This window comes from Choloepus didactylus, chromosome 13 (genome assembly GCF_015220235.1).
Source record: "Choloepus didactylus isolate mChoDid1 chromosome 13, mChoDid1.pri, whole genome shotgun sequence".
NCBI classification, from domain to species: Eukaryota; Metazoa; Chordata; class Mammalia; order Pilosa; family Megalonychidae; genus Choloepus; species Choloepus didactylus.
The window spans coordinates 51,309,452-51,327,076 of NC_051319.1; positions in this window are offsets into that span (position 1 = coordinate 51,309,452).

Consider the following 17,625-nt stretch of genomic DNA (forward strand, 5'->3'; position numbering starts at 1 on the left):
AAACTGAACAGGGTCTCAGGAATTTGAGTGACAGCATGAAGTGCATAAACATATACATCACGGGTGTCTCAGAAGGAGAAGAGAAGGAAAAGGGGGCAGAAAGAACACTGGAGGTATTACTGGCTGAAAATATCCCAACTCTTATGAAAGACATAAATATACAGGTCTAAGAAGCACAAGATACCTCAAACAGAATAAAACCTGGTAGACCTACTCTGAGACATACTAATCAGGATGTCAATTGCCAAAGATAAAGAGAAAATTCTGAAAGCAGTAAGAGAAAAGTGACTCATCACATACAAGGGATCCTCAATAAGACTAAGTGCCGATTTCTCATAAGAAACCATGGAGGCAAAAAGGCAGTGGTATGATATATTCAAGGTACTAAAAGAGAAAAACTGCCAGCCCAAATTATTTGTTTGGCAAAACTGTCCTTCAAAAATGAGGGAGAGTTTAAAGTATTCTCAAACAAACAGAAACAGAGAGTTTGTCATCAAAATACCTGCCCTACAAGAATTACCAAAGAGAGTTCTGCAGGTTGAAAGGAAAAGAGAGGAAAGACTGGCTTGGAGTAGTGTGAAGAAATGAATATCTTCAGCAAAGATAACTAAAAGGGTAAACGCAAAACCCGACAGTACTGCATCCTCAATGTAAAACTCTATGCTTAAATTTCTATGAGAGTTAGAATACAATTGAATAAGAATACAATATCAGGAATCATATATCCTGATAATGGGCATGCAAAATATGAAGAGACAATGTGGAACAAAAAGAACATAAAGAGGGGAAACCAAGGGATATGGAGCAGAGAACATGTATGCTACTGAAGTTAAGTTGGTATCTTTTCAAATGAGTAGGCCTTAGACATAGTTTTGTAATACTAACCACAGGTAACTACAAAGAAAGTATTTTAAAAATATACAGAAACAAAAATGAGAAAGGGATAAGACAGCTTCACAAAAGATCAACTTTATAGAAAAGGAGGCTGCAAAAAAGGAAAAGAGAGACAAAAAGAAGTTATATAAAAACCAATGGACAAAATGAAGTAAGTACTGCCTTTATATAATAACAGAATATTAATGGATTTACATCCTCATCAAAAGACAGAGATTCGCAAATTGCATAAAAAGCATGATCCAACTGTATGCTGTTTACAAGGGACTTGCCTTAGACCCAAAGACAAAAATAAGTTGAAAGTGAAAGGATGGAAAAATATATTCCATGCAAATAGAAACCAAAAAGAGCTGTAGTAGTAATATCAATATTGCACTTTAAGTCAAAAAACTGTTATAAGAGACAAAGAAGAACATTATACATTAATAAAAGAGCAATCCATCAAAAAGAAATAACAACCTTAAATATTTATGCACCTAACCACAGTATCCCAAAATATAAGAAGTAAACACTGGCAAACTGAAGGGAGACATAGACACCTCTACAATCATAATTGGAGACTTCAATATACCATTGTTATCTAGATAGAACATTTAGACAGAAGGTCAATAAGGAAACAGAGAACTTGAATAATATGATAAATGAACTAGACCTAACAGACATTTACAGAACATTGCACCTCCAAACAGCAGGTATACATTCTTCTCAAGTGCACATGGATCATTCTCCAAGATAGAACACATGTTGGGTCACAAAACAAGATTCAATAAATTTTAAAAGATCGAAATTATACAAAGCATCTGTGACCACAATGGAATAAAGCTGAAAATTAATAACAGGCAGAGAACTGGAAAATCAACAAATATATGTAAGTTAAATAACACACCATTAAACTATCAGTGGGTCAAAGAAGAAATTAAAAGGGAAATCAGTAAATAAATATCTTGAGATGAATGAAAAGGAGAACATAAAATAGCAAAATGTATGGGAAACAGCAAAGGCTTTGTTGAGAGGAAAATTTATGGCCCCAAATGCTACCTTAAAAAAGAAGAAAGAGCTAGAATCAAAGACCTAACTGCATACCCAGAGGAACTTGAGAAAGAACAGCAACATAACCCAAAGCAGGCAGAAGGAAAGAGATAACAAAGATCAGAGCAGAAATAAATGAAATAGAGAATAAAAACACTAGAGAGCATAACAAAACCAAAAGTTGATTCTTCAAAAAGATCAATAAAATTGACAGACCCTTAGCTAGAATGACAGAGAAAAAAAGAGAGAAGGCACAAATAAATAAAATCAGAAACGAGAAGACATTGCAACTGATCCCACAGAAATAAAAAGCATCATAAGAGGCTACTATGAAAAACTATATGCCAACAAATTGGAAAATCTAGATGAAATTGACAAATTCCTAGAAACACACAAACCTACACTGACTTGAGAAGAAATAGAAGATTTCAACAGAACAATTACAAATGAAGAGATTGACTCTGTCATCTAAAACCTTCCAATAAAGTAAAGTCCAGGACCAGATGGCTTCATAGGTAAATGTCACTGATTGTTTCAAGAAGAATTAATACCAACCCTGCTCAAACTCTTCCAAAACTTAACAGGAGGGAACACTACCTAACTTATTCTATTAGGCCAACATCACCCTATTACTATAGCCAGATAAAGATACTACAAGAAAAGAAAATTGCAAAATTTCTCAACAAAATACAAATCAAATTCAACTGCATATTAAAAGGAATTATACACCATGATCAAGTGGGTTTTATCGCAGATATGCAAGGGTGATTCAACACAAGAAAATCAGTAAGTGCAATATACCACATTAACAAAACAAAGGGGGAAAAACCACATGATCACCTCAATTGATGCAGAAAAGATATTTGACAAAATCCAGCATTCTTTCTTGATAAAAAATAGGAATAGAAGGAAACCTCCTCAACATGATAAAGGGCATACATGAAAAACCCACAGCTAACATCAAACTAAAGGGTGAAAGACTTTCCAAGATCTGGAAAAAGGCAAGTATGCCCACTGTCACCACTGTTATTCAAATTGTGCTGGAAGTTACAGCTAGATCACTTAGACAAGAAAAATAAATTAAAAAGTATCCAAATTGGAAAGGAAGTAAAACTTTCACCATTTGCAGATGACATGATCCTATGTTTAGAAAGTGCCGAAAAGTCTACAACAAAGCTACAAGAGCTAATAAATGAGTTCAGCAAGGCGGTGGGATACAAGATCGACACGTAAAAAGCAGTAGTGCTTCTATACACTAGTAATGAGCTATCCGAGGAAGAAATCAATAAAAATATTCCATTTACAATAGCAACTAAAAGAACCAAATATCTAGGAATAACCTTAATCAAGGATATAAAGGACCTATATTCAGAAAACTACAAAACATTGCTAAGAGAAATCAAAGATCTAAATAAGTGGAGGACATTCCATGCTCATGGATTGGGAGACTAAAATTGTTAAGACGTCAATTCTATTCAAAATGATTTACAAATTGAAGGCAAACCCAATCAAAATTCCAACAGCCTACTTTTCAGAAATGGAAAAGCCAATTATCAAACATATTTGGAAGGCTAAGGGGTCTTGTATGGTCCAAAACAATTTAAAAAAGAAGAACAAAATTGGAGGACCCACGCTACCTAACTTTAAAGTTTATTACAAAACTGTAGTGGTCAAAACAGCATGGTACTGACACAAGGATAGATATACTGACAATGGAACCGAATTGAGAGTTCAGAAATAGACCCTCACATCTATGGCCAATTGATTTCTGACAAGGCTGCCAGGTTCACTCAACTGGAAAAGAATTGTGCTGGGAGAACTGATATCCATATGCAAAACAGTGGAGGAAGCCCCCTATGGAGAAATTAACTCAGAATGGATCAAAGATCTAAAAGAAGAATAAGGACTATAAAACTCCTAGAAGAAAATGTAGGGAAGCATCATCAGGATCTTGTATTAGGCAATGGTTTCTTAGAGTTTACACTCAAAGCAAAAACAACAAAAGAAAAAAATAGACAAATGAGATGTCATCAAAATTAAAAACTATGTCCATCGAAGGATTTTATCACAAAAGTGAAAAGATGATGTATTAGTTAGGGTTCTCTAGGCAAACAGAATCAACAAGAGATATCTATAAATATAAGATTTATGAAAGTGCCTCATGCAACTGTGGGTATGCATGAGTTCAAATTCCACAGGGCATGCAGCAGACTGGCAACTCCAGTGAAGATGTTCGATGAACTCCTCAGGCAGCACACTGGCAACTCTGATGAAAGTGTTTGATGAACTCCTCAGGCAATGAACTGGCAACTTCCACAAACTCCTCAGGAAACGCTTCGCTGGTCAGCCAAAGAAGAAGTGAAGGTCCTCTATCTGTCTCACTTAAAAGTCTTCAACTGATTGGATTAAATCAACCTGATTGCATTCTCTCATTGTGGAAGACATGCCCTTTGTTGACATAATCAGTCACACCTGCAGTCAATTGACTGATGATTTAATAAACCAGCCTTCTGGTTTATTAACCTGCTACAGATGTCCTTGCAGTATCAGTTAGGCCAGTGCTTGCTTGAACAGACACATGGGTACCATTACCTGGCCAAGTTGACACATGAACCTAACCCAGTCAAAATTCCAACAGCCTACTTTTCAATGGCTACTCCCTACTCAATGGGAGAAAATATTTGGAAACCACATATCTGATAAGGGTTTACTATTCAGAATATATAAAGAAATCCTTCAAGTCAACAATAAAAAGACAAACAACACAACTAAAAAATGGGCAAAAGACTTGCATAGATATCTCCAAAGAACATATACAAAAAGCCAGAAAGCACATGAAAAGATACTCAACATCATTAGCCATCAGGGAAATGCAAATCAAAACCAAGAGTTACCACTTCATCCCCATTAGAATGGCTACTATTAAAAAAACAGAAAATAACAAGTGTTGGAGAGGATATAGAGAAATAAGAACATTCATTCATTGCTGTTGGCAATGTACAATTGTGCAGCCACTGTGGAAGACAGTTTGGCTGTTCCTTGGAAGCTAAGTATAGAACCACCATATGACCTGGCAATCCCACTGGTAGGCATATACCCAAAAGAACTGAAAGCAGGGACTCAAACAAGATGTTCATATTGGCATTAGTTAAAATTGCCAAAAGGTAGAAGCAACTCATGAGCCCTCAACTGATGAGTGGATAAACAAAATGTATTATATACATATGATATGAAGTAATTGGAGTAAGCAAACTCATAGAGTTAGAATCTAGAATATATGTTACCAGAGGCTGGGTTGGAGTAGGGAATGGGGAGTTAATGCTTTATTTGTACAGAATTTCTATTAGGTTGATTGTAAGGTTTTGGAAATGGATGTTGGTGATGGTAGCACAATATTGAGAATATAATTAACAGCACTGAATTATATATGTGAATGTGGTTCAAAGGAGAAATTTTAGGTACTATATATGTTACTAGAACAAAACTTAAAAGATAAAACTGCACAACCTAGTACAACATAGTGAACCCTATTGTAAATGATGAACTATGGTTAATAGAATAATTATAAAAACGTTTCTTTCGTGAATTATAACAAATGTACCTCGCTAATGAAAGGTGTTAATAATAGGGTGGTAAATGGGGAAAAAACACACCCTAATGAAAACTATGGACTATGTTAATAGTACAATTTTAATATTCTTTTATCAGTTTAGCAAAGGTACCCACTAATGCAAAGTGAGGAGTTATATGCAATGTTATACGCAATAACAGAGTTATATGGGGAATGTCATATTTTTTCACATTATTTTTCTGTAAACCTACAACTTCTCTAATTAAAAAATTAAAAATAAACAAATAAATAATGGACTATAGAATAATACTTGGCAATAAAAAGAATAAACTCTGATACACACAGCAGCACAGAAAACCCCTCTGACATTTTGACTGAAAGAAGGAAAAAGCAAGTACAGTTTTGTTTATATAAAGTTCAAAAACAGAGAAAACTAATTATAATGATAGATGTTAAACTAGAGTCTGTCTCAGGGGCATGAGGGAACCTTCAAAAGTTCTGGAAATATTCTATACCATAATATGAATGGTGTTTTACATGGTTGTGTGTGTGTATATGTATGTGTGTGTGTATATATATATGTATAAAGCATTCTTCGTGTTGTATACTTAATATTTATGCACACTGCAACACTTTTTAACTCATTTGATACCTCAATAAAAAAAGTTAAGATGAAGGAGGAGGACAAAGAAGAAGAGGAAGTGAAGGAGGTAGAAAAGAAGAAGAAAGGCTCTACATGTACTGATGTAATATAATCTTTAAAGTATATTAAATGATATAATCTGCAAGATATAGTGTTACGTTTCTCACCTATAGTTCCTAATCTGAAGCACAGCACATAGAAAATTATTTGTGACTATTTTCTCAATTCTCCCAGTGATGGTACGTAATCATTACCATTCTTGATGCACAGGAGAAACACTAGTTTATTATATAATAGGTGCCTTAGGGCATTAGAGCTTAACTCTGTCAAGGAACCCTGACTGAGAATGTTTATGCATGCTACATTTTGTGTTTTTAAACAGAACAATAGCTGTCTCTGGAGATGGAAACTGGGTCACTTGCTTTCTACTGTACAAACTATTGCATAATTTGAATTTTGTGATGTGTGCATGTAAACAAATGCATTTCTCTCTAAACAGGGCAGTGGGCATGTAAGGGATGTTGTAAGCTTAGGAGTAAATACAATATTGCTTCTGTAGAGCTGCACATCAACGAAGATATGTAGGCTTGTGGTATGTAAAAATTAATGTTTTGAGCTCAAAGTTTTTATCCAAAATGCTCCTTATATAATTTTAGGTGTTCAAGGAAAGAAAAATATGAGATCAAGGTGCATGGTTTAAGACTGGCAAAGTTCCAGGAATTGAAGGTGTGAAGAAAAAAAGGGAAATTTGTCAGGGACATAGTAGAAGGATGGCAAGACTCCAATAATTTTCTACCAGCAGATCGGGTCACTTTTCCCATCAAGCTGGTAAGTCATCTAATTGCCTATATGATGGCTCACATGAGATAGGTTGATGATTGAGATAAATAGGGTAAAGAAGGTCCAGGAGTCGGATCATTTTGTTGGTAATTTTAAAGGTTAAAGTGTCAGCAAAATATCAGAGAAGCTGCTCTTTTTAACCCAGGAGTAAAGGAATCTCTATGGCAAACTAAAGCAAACTAAAGGAATCTGAATCCTGACGGCAGAAACCATAGGATTTAATACAGACCAATTTAGCACATACATACATGCAAATCAGAAATGGGAGTGAACAGAGAAGTCAGTTGCTTTTCAGTCTCCAGCTAGCAGCATCAGGCTTTTCGTATGTCAGCAAAATTGCACTGGAATTTCCAGCTACATTTGTAATAATAAAGATAATAACTAATACTCCAGCAAGTGCTACAACATTTATTGAGCACATTAAAGCAAGCACCAAATGCTTTATGTGCATATTACTGTTTAATCCTTAAAACATCAAAAAAGGTCAGTAATGTTATTATTCCTATTTTACAAATGAGGAAACAGGCTCCATGAGTTTAAGTAGCTTGCTTAATAGTGAGTATGGAGCCTACTTCCTCCAAACTATGGCCTGTTTTTGTATTTGCATTGAATTAGTCAGTAATATGAATTCCTTATGTAAATCATTATACAAGCAGATTTACACAAATGCCTTATTTATTTGATTATGATTTAGGTTTTTTTCCACAATCCATTACATTTCTTAATTTGCTAATGCATTTGACTCCATTTCTTAAATGGACATACATTCTCAAAAATGCTTTCCAAGGTTTTTTGTTTTTTTCCTGTGACACTCACCCTAAAAGAGCAGATAGAAATTTTTGAGAAAGTTGATGAGTAGCATCTTCTTTAGCGTCATTGTAAAGATCTACTTTGAAGCCCTCTCAAATACAGTTCACTATTCAGGGATTAACATATGCAAAAACCTTCATAGATACTTCAACAGTATATCATTTCCTGAGAAAGTTCTTTGGTTACCTAGGATAAGATGTTCACAATGACATCTCATTCAATACTAAAGTATGTTTTATTCCCTTAATAGCCCTAGAATATCATGAAGAAATAGCAATCATACTTAATTGAAACTCCTTGATGTATATATTTTTTCTACCTACAACATATATGCCCAGAAAATGACAGGTAAGTAAATTAATTATGATGACAATAAATTTATAAGATCTTTACATTTTCTTTCCCATATCCTGTATAGAATAGTGTATGTTAACTTGCAAAATAACTGAAGCAATAAGGTAAGTTTATTGTTACATTGTTGGGTTACAACAGCCAGCCCTGGAAGTAAGAACTAGACGGTTTGCAGGAACTGAATTTCTCTCTCCAGCTTTCAGCAGCCAAATGGTTTGCACCCATGTCAAATCTCTTGGTATCTATTTTCTTCTGCCTCTGCAGAGAGGTTTTCTCTGCTTCATTCCACTACTTTATCTACTATCGCTTAGTTCTAATCCCATTTTCCTAGGAAAAACGATCTGATTTTATTAGTTTGAGGCAGTTGTTCACCCATAACCCATTCTGCTGTAGACACCAGTGGAATCACATGGTACACTCCCACTCAGCAGGACAGTGGAGCTAGGAGGAAAGGAGATTGCCCAAGGCTCATTCAGGAGGGGGTCAAGGGATTAGGGAGGACTGGTGGAGAAAACAGAATTCATATCACAGGTGCCTCGCAGTAAGCAATGTTCTTCCAGAATCTGGCTATTTAGGAACTATTCAGAGAACATCTTTACCACATTTATGTGTTTCCAAAAGGGCCTCTCCTGGGTCAATCTGCTTCTAAATGTTCATAGGATTTAAGGATAGGCTTTGGAAGGGATTAGAAGCAAGATCTAGTAGTGTTCCATAGGAGAGAGTACAGAAGCATGGGTTCACCTATTTGGTAACGTAAGGATTTACCATTAAATCCTTATTAAGATAAGGGAGGATTTGGGGGCTTTCTCTTGGTTGAATGGTGACTTTTGCCCCAGAAGTACTGTTCTTAGGCGTATTCCATAAAGTCTGAAGCCAATACATTTTCTCTGCATGTTTTGGAAATCAGAGATGGAAAACTTCAGTGGATACTGCTGGTTCTACTCCATTGCACGCTAGTACAATGCAGAGGGGGGAGAATTTAAAACCACAGCTGAATGTTGCAACTTCAGCCTTTTTCTTCGAGGAGATAGGGGTGGGAATAGGGTAGAATTCATATCACTAGAAGAATAAACTTCTTCACTTTCCCTCTCCCTTGCAGAGAGAGGTTGAGGAAGGAGAATTGCTTAGCAGAGTAAGTCTTTGGATATTCAGAAGTAGCCTAGGAGTTCAGTATGGAATATAGAGATTCAGTGAAGGTAAAGAGAATTACTTTTTGTAAGCAAGAGACTGTATTTAATGTGTTTGCTCCTGAAAGAAAGGAGGCAGATTTAAAAGACAAACAGGGAAATAAAGGAAGAGGAAACTACTGGAACATAGGAAAATATCAATAGGGCTTTTCAAATTTGGGATTTCCAATATTCTATTTTATTAGTTTGACTACAATGTGAATCCCAACCACTGCTACCAACCTCAGCCAAGTCTGCTACATAGACGTAGACTTTATTTCTACTGGTTTGTACTTGTGAGTATGTTTGGGTAGTGTACTTCTTTGTGTATGTAAAGCACAGAGGGACGCAGGGCTTCAAATCTTATTTTATGAAGTAAAGAATAGTGAAAGAACATGAAGAAGAGTTAGACAATCCATTAATGGAATTAATTTAGGTAAAGCAAGAGCTAAGAGTCATCAGTGACTTGGAAAATTTTTTTTAAAAATCCTTGCTATCACTTTCTGTGGTAGCTGTTACTTTTTGCAAAGATGACCATGCCAATGTATATCCCATCTAATATGCTCTTCTTACAAGATGATATCTACCCATGTCCATCAAGAAGTAGAGTCTCTTCCCTCTCGTTGAATCTGGTAGGTCCTTGTAACCGTTCAGACCAATAGAAAATGGTGGAAGTGATTCTGTGTAACTTCTGAGGCTACGTCAAAAAAGGTAATATGGTTCCACTGGGCTCTCACCTTGTTTCAGAATGTCTGCCCTTGGAACCATGTCACCGTGATATAAGGAAGTCCAAGCCACACGGAGAGGCTGTGTGTGTGTGTATTCTAACCAGCAGCCTGTGCTGCTGAGTAGCCAGCATCAACCACCAGAAATATGGTGAACAAGCTTTCTGATCACTCTAGTTCCAAGTGTTCAAGTTTTCCAGCTGAATGCCCAGACATGCAGCATAGACAGGCCATCCCTGCTGGGTCCTAACAGAATTCCTGACCCAAAGAAACTATGAGAAATAGTAAATTGGTATTGTTTTTTAAAAACACCTAGTTTTGGGATAATTTTTTTATGCTCCAATCGATAAATAATACATCCTTGCTCCCAGGATCCCCAGAAGAGATTAATGGGAACCATGTTATGAAATTCAGACTAATTCTATTTGAAGCTTAAAGAACTGTGTCATATCTTGTTAGGCACTTGTTAGATCTCAGATACTATTCTTTATACTTCAAAATTCTGTGGCCTGAAAGATCAAAGCTATCAGTGAGGGGAGGGAGAAGAGGGAAGTTGGTTCATCTTTCAGGAATAAAAATCCAGGTCTCAAGGACAAGCCAAGGAGAAAACAAGAGGCTTGATGTATTAAAGAATTAAATCCTGTAGACTTAACTATTTGACTGTATGACTGGAAAAAAAAATCACTTTTTGCCTCAGTTTCTTCATCTGTAAAATGAGGTTAATCTATATTAATAATTATAAGGATTAACAAACTGCATGTAAAGTGTTTAGCATACTGTCTGGCACAGAATATACACTCTATCAATGTCAGCTATTGTTATTATTTGAAGATTTTAGCATAGAATGTAACTCTAGGTAATGGCTTAATAAGCAATAGCTCTAATTATTTATCACTCCAACTATTTACTTTCACATGCCAACCCATATCACTAAATTTTTCATACCTATTTCTATGGCTAATGTCCCTGAAATCTCTACTTGGAGAGGACAGAAAGTTCTGAAGTATATGGGATTATCAGTTTATCAGTATGACTGGTTAATTGACCAAAAATTGTAACTTATTCACAATGCCTAACATAAAACAGTTTGTTAGTGGCTAGCCTAAAAAGACATTGATTCCTCTGCATGCATTGTAGTATAAATGGCAATCCTTAGAGATCCAGTCCTATTCTGCCACCCTTGGGACATATTCATAACTTGGAAAAGCTGTGTTTCAAATTAGACTCTTACATGTTGGGTATTTACTTTCATTTATACTTGATTATATGAAACTTTTGTTTCTTCTATAAAATAGAGCTGAAAATAGATTTTCTGGGCATCTGATCATTCTAAATTAACTTTAAAAACAATATTTTGAAGAGTAAAGCGGAGAAAACCCGGAAATTTCACATAGAGTACACAAGAAGTAAAGCATTCAAGTGAGTGGGTGCAGGAAAACAAAGCACCACCTGGTATTTCTTTCTTTTTTAATAGAGGCTTTTTTCAGGCTTCAGGTGAACTCATGGTAGAAAGCTTCATTGTTCCACAATATCAGCAGGAAACAACCCCCAAGCTATAGGTGAAGGTTTTCAATAGACTTAGCAGCAATGAAGTTGTTCATAAAATCTCCACTTAAAATCTATGTGCAGACTGCTCCCTTGAGAGATGGATCAGGGAAGGTGCATTAACTCTCTGGGGCAACCCACTTACCCTGTGTAAATTCTTGTCTTACTGCTTTGTAACTTGAAATTTTAACTTCCTTAAAAGGTTAAAAGTCTTCCCAAGATTACCTTGCATTTTCTGTACACTATGGGTCATATACATGGGGAGAGTATTTGGCTCAAGTATTCAATTCAAATTGTCAATGTTAACCTTAATTTTATCAGCAATGTGATGCAACAATATGAAAGAGTGAAGGGGGTGAAATCAGTTTTGCCTCAGATATCTCAGCATATACAAATCCCAACAGATTTTTCATGTGACTTAACAGATCGATTCTGAAATTCATGACTATAAAAAATATAAAGAATCTATAGGTGAAAAACTGCCAAACCAAATGTTTTCATATTTAAATTTTTTTCAACTCTATCATGGTATATTTGAAATACATTAATCTACACATTTTTAAAGGATACAACTTGATCAGCTTTGACATATGTACATACCTATGAAATCATTACCAGAATCAAGATAAACATTTTCATCAAACATGAAAGTTTTCTGGTGACCCTTTGCAAAGCTTCTCTCTCTCTAACCACATCTACAGGCAACCGTTTATCTCCTTTCTGCTATTATAGATTACTTTGTACTTTTTACAATTCTATGCAAGTGGAATCATACAGTATGTGTTCTTTTCCGCCTGCCTTCTTTCATTCACCATGATTTTGAGATTCATCCATGTTGTTATAGATATCAATAGTTCTTTTCTTATTATTGCTGAGTATTATTTTATTATATGGATAAAACACAAAAGGTTTATTCTTTCACATTTTGATGGACTTAATGATTGTAACTAGTTTTGGGTTATTATAAATGAAGCTACTATAAACATTTGTGTATGGTTTTTGTGTTAGCATATGTTTTTGTTTCCCTTGAGTAAATACCTAAGATAAGAAGGGCTGGGTCAGAAAGCAGATATATGTTTAACTCTTAAAGAAACTAACACCACTAGCATTTGAGAATCTCAGTTGTTCCACATTCTCACCAAAACTTAGTATAATCAGATTTTGAAATTTTACCCATTCTAATGGGTGTGTAATGGTATTTCATTGCCATTTTAAATTGCATTTAATTGGTGACTAATGATGTTAAGCATCTTTTCATATGCTTATTAGACATCCATATCCATTTTTTGAAGTATCTGTTCAAATCTTTTGATACATTTTTTAAACTGAGTTGTTTTCTTATTTTAAAGTTCGTATTCTTTAGATATATAGATGCAAGTCCCATGCCTGATATATGTATTGCAAACATTTCCACCCAGCCTTTTTCATCTTTTGAAGAGCAAGAGTGGTTTTTTTTTTAAATTTTTGATGAAGTCCAATTAATCTTTTTTTTTCATTTATGGTTTATAATGTGGAGGTCAATGTAAGAAACTTCTGTCCACCCCAAGTTCACAAAGATTTTCTCTTATACTTTATTCTAAAAATTATATGCTTTTAGGTTTTACATTTAGGTCTGTGATAAATTTTGAGTTAATTTTTGCATATATATATAATTTTTCATATATATATAATTTTGCATATATAATTTAAATATGAAAACATTTGTTTTGGTTTGGCAGTTTTTCACCTTTAGATTCTTTATATTTTTTATAGTCATGAATTTCAGAATCGATCTGAAATGTTCACTATTTCCCGTACAGATATCCAGTTGATCCAGCGCAGTTTGTTAAATAGACATTTGTCTCCATCAAATTGCTTTGGCATATTTGTCAAATATCAGTTGACATATACATGTAGATTTATTTCTGGATATTTTCTAATGATCTATATGTCCATACTTTAACCAACACAAAACTGTCTTCATTATTATAGATTTATAATAAGTCTTTAAATCTTACAGGATAAGTCCTCCAGTTTGTTTTTCCTTTATAAAATTGCTTTGGATATTCTGGTCTTCTACATTTCCGTATGAATTTTAGAATCAGTTAGTCTGTTTCTACAAAAATAGGCTATTGGAATTTTGATTTGGATTTCATTGAAGCTATAAATCAATTCAGGTAGAAGTGCTAACTGAGTGTTCCAATCCATGAATAGGATTTATCTTTCCATTTATATACGTCTTTAACTGATGTTTTTTAGTTTTCACTGTAAAGTATTAGACTATTCTCTTACGTTTATTCCTAGGAATTTTATATATTTTGGTGCAGATGTAAATGGGATTTTCCAATTGTTTGCTGCTGTTATATAAAAATACATTTGCTTTTTGCATATTGATTTTATATCCTGAGACCTTGCGGAATTAATTTATTTGTTCTAGTAGCATTCTTCAGTGTTCCCGAGATTTTCTGTATAAATAAGCATGTTGTCTGCAAATAGAGATAGTTTCAAATATTTCTTTGTAATCTTTATACATTTCATGCCCTTTTCTTGCCCTCACTCTTTGGCTAAAACATCCAGAATTATGTTGCTAGAAATGGTGAAAATGGGCATCCTTGTATGGTTTCTGATGTCAAGGGGAAACAATTAAGTGTTTCACCATTTAAGTAATATGCTAGCCATAGTTTTTTTCACAGCTGACCTTTACTCATTTGAAGAAGTTCCCTATTGTAGTTTGCTGAGCATTTTAATCATTAGTAGTTGTTGAATTTTTTCAAGAGTCCAAACATCCATTGAAATGATCATATGGCTTGCTCCTTCATTCTGTCGATAAACCACCTGAGGAAATGCTTGATTTTCTGTCTTCATTTGTGTACATACCTGTCTACCTTTAGATGGAGACTCTATCTGATTCATCTTTATCACTAAACTGGCACTTAGTTATAATCAATAAATGTTTGTTGAATGAACAAATAAATTAATAATGACTGTAGACATATCAAGCATGAATGGCCTTGTATTTCTGTTTAATAGTGCTAAAATATTTCTGTACAAGTAATGATGACTCCAGTGACTTGCATGACAAACGTAAGTAGCATATTCGATATGCAAAGGTGAGGGCCTCTGCTATTTATTTGACCCCAAGAAGACTAAGAAATTAGAGAATACTTCTAACAATTCAGAACAGAGTAAAAGGTTCAGAAAATATGGAAGGGGTAATAGTAATGCTAGCTGCTATAACATATATCTCCCTAAATCTTAGTGCCTTAACCAGATAAACATTTATTTCCCATATAATGTTCAATTGACATATATGGGTTGGGGGAAGGGTGGTGGGAGGCAAGAAGAGGAGCTCCGCTCCACAAAATAATTTGGGAACTCAACTGATTTACTTTCTTCAATATGTGACTAAGTTAGAAAATATAGCCAGTAGATGGGTTGAGGTGGTAGCAAAGGATGTCATGGAAGATTTTTATAGACTAGGCCCATGAGTGGCATTTTTAAATTTTGTCCATATTCCAGTGGCCAGGACTCTGCATGTGACTCTGCCTTGACACAGGGAGGCTGGGAATGTAGTCTTAGCTGGGTAGCTATTTCCCCAGACAACTACAGCAAAGAAGAAGAGCATGAATCTTTGGTGGACAGCTAGCTATCTTTGCCTTGGAAGCAAAAAGAAAGTTACATTCAGTTAGCACCCATTTAAGGTCAGATACTCAGCTACATGTGTGCTATGCTACCTGTGATGGTTAGGTTCATGTGTCAGCTTGAGCAGGTGATGGTGTCCTGGTGTCTGGTCAAACAAGCACTGGCCTTACGGTTACTGCAAGGACATTTGTGGCTGGTTAATAAATCAGAAGGCTGGTTTATTAAATCATCAGCCAATTGGCTGCAGCCATGACTGATTACATCTTCACAATGAGAGAATGCAATCAGCTGAATTTAATCCAATCAGTTGAAGACTTTTAAGTGAGACAGAGGACCTTCACTTCTTCTGCTAGCCAGTGAAGCATTTCCTGAGGAGTTCATCACCACTTGCATTGGAGTTGCCAGTTCACTGCCTGAGGAGTTCATTGAACATCTTCACTGGAGTTGCCAGTTTGCTGTCTGCCCTGCAGAATTTGGACTTGTGCATACCCACAGTTGCGTGAGACACTTTTATAAAATCTTATATTCTTAGATATCGCTTGTTGATTTTGTTTCCCTAGAGAACCCTAACTAATACAGTACTATTGAGCCATTATAATGCAGTATTTCTCAAACTACGTCCAGCAGAGCAGTGGTGTCCTGCACCATTGTGATCTTTGAGAGAAAGGTTTTCATGGCTTAATAAATTGAGGAAACTTTAGTTTAAACATACTTAAGCAAGTTTCTTTCCTGCAGGACTTCTCAGAGATTTTAAATGTATTAATATGCAATTTGACTCACCAAGAATGCACAGAATGCAAAGCATCTGCAAAATTGATTAGGTTGCAAATTATCTATGAACACTGTGGGGACTAGTTTGAGAAATATTAGGGCAATCATTACTCAATGGCAGCATTTAAAATAAAAAGTATTTTCCAAAGTTAGCAATCACTTATTCCACTTATTTTTTTACAAATAAAATACAGTGATACTACCCAGGAACAAAGTTACTTTCTGCAAAGTCAGATGTGTGTCTGGGAAAGGAGGAAACTGTTCCAGATGAGGAGAGGTTTGTATTCCCAGGGATCCTGTGTTGCCATTATCAGGGTGTAACCAAGAAGTTAAGAATTAACAAAAGACTACTGAATCATTATATAGATTTTTTTCCCTTACTTTCTAGGATATTAGAATAGCCAGAAGGAAATACCTGAAATTACTGAACTGTAACCCAGCTGCCTCGATCTTTGATAACTATATAACCTTTATCTTGTGACTATAAAAACCTTGTGACTGGCCCCATTTGTACTCCTTTATACTGTTTTTCAACTTCAGAGTCTTATGATCACTAAAGACAGCCCCTAATGTTTATTAATGAAGGAACTTGAGTCAGCCCAGAACTAACCCCATCCCAATTCATAAACTATCTTACTAGATGAAGCTGGATCCAACCAAAATTGGCCTGCCTGACATGCACAGTAGCTTAAACCTTAACCTAAATGATCTATACCTCATTAAAACACTAAAAATCATGCCCATCATCATATTAAGGCTGTCATTTTTTTACATATATTCTGTGACTACACTTGTAATCAGTCTGTGCATGCTCAATAATTAGATCATCTCTAACCTCATCTCCAACCATTACACTCATTATCCTAAAACCTGTCCATATTTTGATACAATAAAACTATCAGAGTTACTGCAATTCAGGGAGAGATTTTTAGGTCTTGCCATCTGGTCTGCTTCTGCTTAGCAGTAACCTCTGTCTTTGAAACCCTGATGTCATAGATCAGCTATTATGCACACTGGACAGAGAACCCCTTGTTTGGTTGGTATCAAGGGCGGGAGTTCTAGAGTATCTTGCCCAGAGGGAACATCAACAATGTGTCTGAACTTCAGGTCAGAATATGCCTCTTGTCTTGCCTGGAGGAAAAGAAGAGGAAGTGCTCAAAGCAGGAATCCATTACTGGGATCCCTATTTAATTTTTTCTTTTGGTATAGTTGTTTTGGACCATAAAGTATCCCCCATGATTTTCTTCATTAATGAGAAGCATGGCTTTGTTAAACATAGAGACACTGTACTCAGGCATGACATATTTCTGTTTGAAAGTGACTAACAATTATGTTTAAATTTTGGAAGCTAAAAATTTTGGCAAAAATATGTGCATGCAATGGTGACTCCAGAAGTCATATAGCTGAGTGGCTTAGGGGTGGCAAGTTGGTGGAAGGAAGAAGAAAGGGAACATGAAGATGTGTTTGCCTAGCAGTTTTGATAAGATTGGAGAAAACATCAATTGTCCATAGCACTGAATGGGAATGGGGGAGAGGGAATGAGAGGGGCAACACTGGGGCAGGAGCAAGGTCTAAAGCATCCCCAGATCTTCCTGAGTCCCCAAAGATCATATGTACGAACTATAGGGAGAAGGAGATGGATAGGGGGAGGGAAGGCAG